Source organism: Rutidosis leptorrhynchoides, chromosome 1 (assembly GCF_046630445.1).
Source record: "Rutidosis leptorrhynchoides isolate AG116_Rl617_1_P2 chromosome 1, CSIRO_AGI_Rlap_v1, whole genome shotgun sequence".
Taxonomy (NCBI): domain Eukaryota; kingdom Viridiplantae; phylum Streptophyta; class Magnoliopsida; order Asterales; family Asteraceae; genus Rutidosis; species Rutidosis leptorrhynchoides.
Window position 1 is genome coordinate 97,784,094 of NC_092333.1, and position 9,131 is coordinate 97,793,224.

Below are 9,131 nucleotides of genomic sequence, written 5' to 3' on the forward strand. Positions count from 1 at the left end.
TAACATAAAAAAAAAAATGTTGCTCCCAAGTCTCGAACCCTTGACCTCTAGTTCCCCAAATACACAACCAAACCATTGAATCTAACTCGTTTTTCTGTTTTCCTCTTCTTTCACACAAAATTATAATCATAACATAAGCCTCTCATCATCATCAAATCATACACCATCACTTTGGTGGTTATTCTAATCAGGATCACTTTCGTGATCATCGTGCATCATAGTACCATCATACATCACGCCTATCATAAACTATCATCATCATCGAATTTATATCATTTTATCATTATCAATTATCATCATCATTATGATCTTTTACTAATATAATTATCATCTTAAACTAATTCGCTGTAACCTTTATCCTTCCACAGCTTCGACTTCTTGCTTCATTAGCAAGTCCATAAATAAAGTCCAATAGAACTATACGGTCCAATTGTAAAATGATGAGCCCGATAGAAAATCGTCATAAGCCCACTAATAGGAAATGGATATTTGGCCTATCAGACGAGCATATGTTGGATCTCAACTTCATTCGGCTCCAACTGAGTTAGCCGTTTAAAAAGCATGGTCCCGGGTCTGTTTAATCGTCCCATCCTTTTATCATTATTTTGTTACACAATTGATATTATATATAAATGTGAATCCCACGCACTAGTGTTCCTTGGATACTCAACTTTATCAAAGTGCTTTACATCTGTCTTTCTTTATAACTCAACTAAAATATGTGTGTGTTTCATAAATTCAAATCTATTTTCTTACCACTAAAGAACTCATCTTTATTAATCCAAAACAGAAGTGTACTGTTGTTGTAGCAGCAAATCAGCGACGAGAAAACTGGAACGAAGAAGCACAGTGGCAGGTCTGATCAGAATAACTCCAGTTGCGACCATTATTAACCATGGCTTTCGGTTCATCATTAACATCCATCATTATTTTAAACTGAAGGCAGAAACAAGCAGTAGTAGTGGCTTCCTGATGATTGCTTGTGTTAGTTTCAAAGATGATGAATCAAGATGGTGGGGTGACGGTTGGAATTGGAATATAAACAGGAAAAAAAAAATATGGCGGATGTGATGAGTGTTTGTAGTCTAATGAACGTCAGAAGAAAGAGAGTTTGAAGGTGGTAACAATAGCTTTATTGGTGATGATCATTGGTTTCACGATGGTGTTGATCAAGATGGGCCAAAGATGGTGAATTAGAAGAATCATAATGTGTTGGTGTTGATGTGGTGATTAAGATGTATTGGTCAGGAACCGAAAGGCGATAGTTGATGATTGTGAGTTGTGATAGTTTTGTGGTTTTGTGATTCATAACTTAGTCGATGGTTAACAGGAAAAGGGTGTTGGGTGTCGACAGTTTTTGCTAACCAACAAGGAAGAAAGAACAAAAAAAATAAGATAAAGAAAAATCTGATTTCGATTGTTAACTGCTTCAAATCTTTACACGATTTATTTGTACAATCCATGAGATTGAAAACAAAACTTGCTACAGCTTTGAAAGCTATGTGTAACAAATTAGGATCCAATTCGTATCTTTATCATTTTGTATATATATTATTGATTTTTTTACTGATTATTTTTAAGGTAATTAAAATACTAATATTAATAATAATAATATTAATAATAGTTAGAGTAATAATAATAATATATTATGATGATATTAATAATTACCATAATAATGTTCTTAATAAGTTTAGTAATGGTAATTATCAAAATAACAATAATAATTAAAATCATAAATTTTTTTTACTACTATATATAATAATACAGATATTATTAATGATAATTTTAAGATTATTAATTAACTGAATCAAATTTTATGTGGGTATATATATATATATATTAATAATATTGATATTGCTATTGATAATAATAATGAAAGTAATAACATTAATATAACAACTATAGTTTAATTTATAATAAAACTTATTGTATTAGACATTAATATTACATATTAGTAATTATGTAATATATATAATACCTTACATTAAATATTTAATATTCAAACATTACAATACATAGAATTATATATACATTTATTTCAATAACAACTTGATTATTTTATATATTATTTTACATTTTAATTCAAATTATTAAAGTATATTTTATTAATTCAAAATGTTATATATATATATATATATATATATATATATATATATATATATATATATATATATATATATATATATATATATATACTACATATTAATTACACACAATTGTTCGTGAATCGTCGGGAATAGTCGAAAGGTAAATGATTACATGAAAATAGTTCAAACATTATGAGACTCAGTTTAATAGACTTTGCTTATCGTGCTGAAATCATATAAGATTAAGTTTAAATTTTGTCGGAAATTTCCGGGTCATCACAACATTGAGATGATACTTCAAGCTCTGGAATATGAAAATAGTTAGTTGCTACCTCTATTATTGGCACTTTGATCTGTAGTGATGCCAATCGCAGAATGCTTATAAATTCAAGAATCATTTATATATATAGCTATACATGTTTGATGTTTCAAGACATCAAAGGGGGTATAATATTTCTGAACAGGTTGAGTGTGTCAAGTGAAGTATAATTGCAAGTTACGGTCTTTTGAAAATAAAAAATTGTGCTTATTTAGGGTTAAATAACCCATATGGGTCATAAGGGCATATTTTGACCCATATGCGTAGTTTTGAGAATTTGAAGTAACCAACATGTTTAAAATGTCAGTTATATTTTTATTCATTTTTTACAGGTATCACAAGCTTTTACCGGTACCTTAGCAAGCACCAATTCTGCAACAATCACAAATCGGATAATGCTTGCCTATATGTTGAACCTTTTTTTTTCAATTGCAGACTACTTGCTGTTTTAGGTAACTGTTTACCATATCCCTTTACCTGGATTGGAACTAGGGCTGTTAACGAACCGAGCTTTTAACGAGCTACTCGAGTTCGAGCTCGTCTATTTCGAGTTCGAGCTTTACCGAGTTTGAACTCGAGTCGAGTTCGAACAAACAATGTTGTTCGATTAGTTACACGGGCCGAGTATGAAAAACTTAATATTCGACTCGACTCGCTCGAAAGCTCGTTTAATAGTCGAACGAGTAATCGAACATATTAGCTCGACTCGTTTAAGAGTCGAACGAGTAATCGAACAAACATAGCTCGAATAGTTCGTAAGCTCCATTTATGCTTGATCTGATAGAAAAACAAAATAATGCTCCCTGCAAGATTTGAACTCATGACCTCTTGCATACACTACCCATGCACTTACCACTCGTTTAAGAGTCGAACGAGTAATTGAACAAACATAGCTCGAATAGTTCGTAAGCTCCATTTATGCTTGATCTGATAGAAAAACAAAATAATGCTCCCTGCAAGATTTGAACTCATGACCTCTTGCATACACTACCCATGCACTTACCACTAAGGCATAAGATGATTTTTATGTAATCTTGGTATCTTGTGTATAAAACTAGATATTACTCCGTATTAACTCAAGAATGTTTATTTTAAAATAAAAAATAACATAATTTATTTATTAGTAATTAATTAAATAAAGTGTTATGAATAATGATGATCACGGCTAAACTCATCGTCATCTATCTAGTTATATATAATTAGAGTGCTTTTTCGTCGTGTTATTCATCTAGTTATATTAATAGAATGACGTAAATTATTCATTTGCAAACGTCCACTGTACAAATCCAAACTCAATATTATTCGTTATTATATATTATATTTTTCATGTAAAATTTTGTTCTATATTAAAATATTGAGCATTACTGTAAATAAGAACTAATGTGGACATGTGGTAATAAACAAAGATACATAAAGTGATCCTATCCCACATCGGAAGGATGAACAATCTCCTTTTAAAAAATGCATTATATTAATAAGTGAAAAAAGATGAAATTCTACATGTAATGTAATTCAAGTTTATTACGGAGTATCTATGTACATTTTAGTTTCAGTTTTTAACATTCATTTCTTGTGCTTTTGTAATATATAGAAAACACAAGAAATCTTTTATGATGATAAATCAGCTTATTTGAGTTCGAATTCGACAACGAACGAACTCATCAAACTTAAAATATATATGAAAAAATTAAATTTTAATCGAATATTTAAACGAGTTTCGAGCACGAACTCGAACAATATTAAAATATTCGAACTCGAGCTCGAACACTCTAAAAATAATTTAATCGAGTTCGAATCGAGCTCGAGCCAAAAAAATCTTAAACGAGCCGAGCCAAAAATCTCAGTGTTCGACTCGATTCGGTTCGTTAACAGCCCTAATTAGAACTAATTGGCATCACAGTGACTAAAGGTAAAAATTGGGTGATTCAGGTGCAACGGGTAATGGGTTAAAACATGTATTTACTTATGTATAGGTCTAAACGGATCGGAAGTTGAGTTTTGTGGACTTTCTATAAAAATTTACTAAATAGGTCCCAACCCACGTGAAATGGTAAAACTTTTATGAAGTTCTATCCACGAATTAATTAATCTGTACATGTATAATTTTAGATCATTATCTTGCTACAGAAGAAATATATCTATCTCCTTTAACTAAGTAAATTATTGAAAGTTATTGTCGTTTTTACGGTTGATTCATGGTATTGCATTTGATGGTCAAAACGGGTCAAATATTGCCCACAATGAATACTTTGCGACTTATTTAAGTTTTTTTGTTGCAGGTTTCAAAAGACGGCTATAGCGTAACACACTTGGACTTTGCAATTGAGGTTAGATATCTTGAATACATTTTCTACACAATATCGAATTATACAGTCTTTGGTTAAATAATCTGCTTTTGGCTTTCATTTGCATTTTTCAGTTGTTGATTGATTTGAGGGTTTTTGTACTGTCATAGTGGGTTGCAATCTCTTATTCACATGGATTCAAGGTTTTTTTTTTTTTTTTTTTTTTTTTACTGTCACAAAGGTTTTAAATTATCAGGTAAACAATTCGTATGCTATTTAATCGAGTTTTAAATTACTGTTAATAATTTGTGATAATCAGGTTACTGTTAATATTAAGTGTTTCACTATTTTGGTTTTGAATTAATTGTTACAGCCTACTGCTGTTCCGTCTGCAGCAACGACAGCTGCTGCTGTTACGAGGTCCCATTACAACACTACTACTTTTGTTTGTGGTAATGATGCCTTAAATTTCTTACTTATTTGTTTATTAAGTTGCTCTTGTTTTATTATTTTTTTGATGTGTTGCATTCGTAATTTGACTTCTTTAACTTTGTTTCAAGAACAGCGTTCGCGGCAGCCACACGTTCTGTTGAGAATGTGTTTGCTGTTAGTAGACAGCGCGTCACATATCGTTCGGTCATGGTAAACAATGCCCCGTCCAGTGACATTATTGGAGACGACTTTTGGGTTGGTATGGGTACTGTATCTTCAAGGCATATTTACTTATCAATGAATAGAGTAAATTAAAGGCTTCTGTGTTTTTTTTATAATAGAGACATGGAAAATTTATAAACTTGTAATTACTTGTTTGTAAGCAATTAATGAGTTGAGAGTTTTACTTGTTTGTATTTTGTAAAAGATTGATTTGGTTAATGACAATATTTGCTTCATCTATTGAGGGTAATTTTGTTTGTTCTTGTTTAATTTGGCTAATCTGATCTACAATTGTGTATTACAAGTTTCTTTATAAATTTTCCAATGTCTATTTGTAATTACACACATAACGCTTGTCTTGCTTTACCAGTGTCTCTATAGGTATGCAGCTGTATTACTCATCATCAGGTTGGATTTACCCGGAAACAATTTATGTCCAACACTTTTGGAGTTTATTTAAATAATGACACGTCAAATTTAGTTACACCAATAACCTAAATTCTGGATTTAAACGTTTCTGTAATATTATTTATAATGTTAAATTGCAGTTAGTTTGGAGAGGACTAGGGCTTGATAGAGGAGTTCCCGTTGGAGATTGTGGGAAACTAGACCAAGTTTGAAAATCAATGTTTAATTTCCAGTACTATGTTAAACTTTCACTTTTATTCTCTATATATATATGGTTTGTTTTTGGTTTTTCGCTTACTACATTGAATATTGAATATAAGACAACTAACATTAGTAGTTAAATTGAATACATTGATTATAAACATTACTTCTGAATAAACCATCACAAAGCCCCGCGAATTCGCGGGTAATTAACTAGTCTAAGAGTTAAAAACATGATTTATATGTTTGTTAGTTTGTACCTCGCTAATTATCATCTCATTAAGGCTCGTTTGTTATTTTTTTCCTTATTTATTTATCTTGTCTGAATAAATATATGATATATGTAAAGACTAATTGATGAATAAATAACTATTGGTTGTTTTTTATGGTGAATACAAATCTAAATAATTAAAGTTACTAAATCAATCCTGTACGTGAACAGCAAAAAGATCGGATATTATTATATAAAAATTTACACTGATTTAAATATTTTTTATATTAATACGTGTCTTATTTAGTAAATTTAAAACTGTTAAATTTCATATCTTTCCTTGATCAAATCAATAAACAATACATTTGGTAGAATCAAGAAGGAAGTAACCAATCGGGGGGAAGCAATTTTTTTTTTTTCGTTTTTTGAAAAAACTTTGTTCACGAACATTATAGATTGGATGAAAATAAGAACATTTAGAAAAAACACTTCGTGATGAATGTTATTATTTTGGCGGGAAAATGCTTGAAAAGTAAAATATAACAATTATCGTGTTTTTCGAGCGTATGTTGAGGTTTTAGATATTAGGGTTTAGATATTAGGGTTTATAGGTTTTAGATTTAGGGTTTAGATTTAGGGTTTAGATTTAGGATTTAGATTGAGTTTTTAACACGAACGGTTTAGAGTTTAGGGTTTAGGGTTTGGTGTTTTGGATTTATGGAATAAACCCAAAACACTAAACCCTAAACCCTAAACTCTAAATCGGGCTAAATTTTACTTCACAAAACATGAAGAAAAAAAACGTTAACATTCTTCACGAACAATATTATTTTGAATGTTATTTTTGTCGATCGTTTTTCAGCCAAAATAATAACATTCATTACGAAGTGTCTTTTCTAAATGTTCTTATTTTCATCCAATCTATAATGTTCGTGAACAAAGTTTTTTCAAAAAATGAAGAAAAAAAAATTTTGCTTCCCCCCGCTTCCCCCCGATTGGTTACTTCCCCATTGATCCTGCCCATATATATATATATATATATATATATATATATATATATATATATATATATATATATATATATATATATATATAGTCATAATCAAGAGGGAAGCACTTTTTTGGGGGGAATGTGGAAGCAATTTTTTTTTATTTTTTCGTTTTTTGAGAAAACTTTGTTCACGAACATTATAGATTAGATGAAAATATGAACATTTAAAAAAGACACATTGTGATGAATGTCATTATTTTGGCTGGAAAACGCTCGAAGAAAAAAATAAAAACATTCAATGCATTGAATGTTTTGCTGCTGAGTTTATTTGCATCGTTTTGTTTTCATCTTGTGTGAAGTGTTTTTTTCGAATTTAGCCCGATTTAGAGTTTAAGGTTCAGGGTTTAGGGTTTTCGGGTTTACTCCGTAAACCCTCAACCCAAAACCCTAAACTCTAAACCGTTCGTGTTAAAATATTCAATCTAAACCGTAATTTCTAAACCCGAAACCCTAATTTCTAAACTCTAATAGCTAAACCCTAATTTTTAGCCCCCTAATTTCTAACCCCTAAAAAAAACTCAGAATCAAAACATTCAAAACATTCAATGCATTGAATGTTTTCATTTTTTTCTTCGAGCGTTTTACCGCCAAAATAATAACATTTATCACAAAGTGTCTTTTTTAAATGTTCATATTTTCATGTGATCTTGATGCCTGAAAAAAAAAATTCGAAAAAAAGGAAAAAGTTTACTTCCCCCAAAAAAAGTGTTTCCCTCTTGATTAAATAGGGAAGCACTTTTTTGGGGAGAAGTAGGGGGAAGTAATTTTTTTTCATTTTTTTTTCAGGCATCAAGATCACATGAAAATTTGAACATTTAAAAAAGACACTTTGTGATGAATGTTATTATTTTGACGGAAAAACGCTCGAAGAAAAAATGAAAACATGCATCATGAGTAATATTATTATTCTGACTTTTCTTTTTAGGGTTTAAAAATTAGGGTTTAGAATTTATGGTTCAAAAATTAGGGTTTAGCTATTAGGGTCTAGGGTTTAGAAATTAAGGTTTAGGGTTTAGAAATTAAGGTTTAGATTGAATTTTTAACACGAACGGTTTAGAGTTTAGGGTTTAGGGTTTTGGGTTTAGTCTCACTAAACCCAAAACACTAAACCCTAAACCCTAAATTCTAAATCGGGCTAAATTTTGAAAAAAAAACTTCATATAAGATGAAAGAACACAACGTTCCAAAAATATTATTAGGAATAACATTACTCACGATGAATGTTATCAATTATTTCTTTGATCGTTTCCCGCCTAAATAATAACATTCATCACAAGGTGTCTTTTTTAAATGTTCATATTTTCATGTGATCTTGATGTCTGAAAAAAAAAAATTCGATAAAAATGAAAAACATTTACTTCCCACACTTCCCCCTAAAAAAGTGCTTCCCTCTTATATATATATATATATATATATATATATATATATATATATATATATATATATATATATATATATATATATATATATATATATATTAGTAGATTTTTTTGGTTTTTTTCAAAGAAAAATAATTTCAGACATCAAGTTTAGGTGAAAATATAAACATTTAAAAAAGACACATTGTGATGAATATTATTATTTAAACGGAAAAACGATCGAAGAAATAATTGATAACATTCATCATGAATAATGTTATTCCTAATAATATTTTTGAAACGTTGTTTTCTTTCATCTTATATGAAGTTTTTTTTTTCAAAATTTAGCCGAATTTAGAGTTTAGGGTTTAAGGTTTAGTCCCTAAATCCAAAACCCTAAACTCTAAACCATTCGTGTTAAAAATTCAATCTAAACCCTAATTTCTAAACCCTAAATTCTAAATTCTAAACCCTAAACCCTAATTTCTAAACTCTTTTTGTTGGTCCCTTAATAACAACAGGAGTATTGTAGAGGGGGGTGAATACAATTCTTTTCT

At 29.7% G+C, this 9,131-nt stretch overlaps 1 long non-coding RNA gene across 1 annotated transcript; it reads left to right on the forward strand.

The window, feature by feature from the left end:
- The first annotated feature begins 2,687 nt into the window (after positions 1-2,687).
- LOC139863421 (uncharacterized) lies at positions 2,688-5,562 on the forward strand. Its single transcript, XR_011764426.1, has 5 exons — positions 2,688-2,858; positions 4,686-4,733; positions 4,826-4,894; positions 5,065-5,143; positions 5,257-5,562. It is a non-coding gene; the product is annotated as an uncharacterized lncRNA (long non-coding RNA).
- The last annotated feature ends 3,569 nt before the right edge of the window (positions 5,563-9,131 follow it).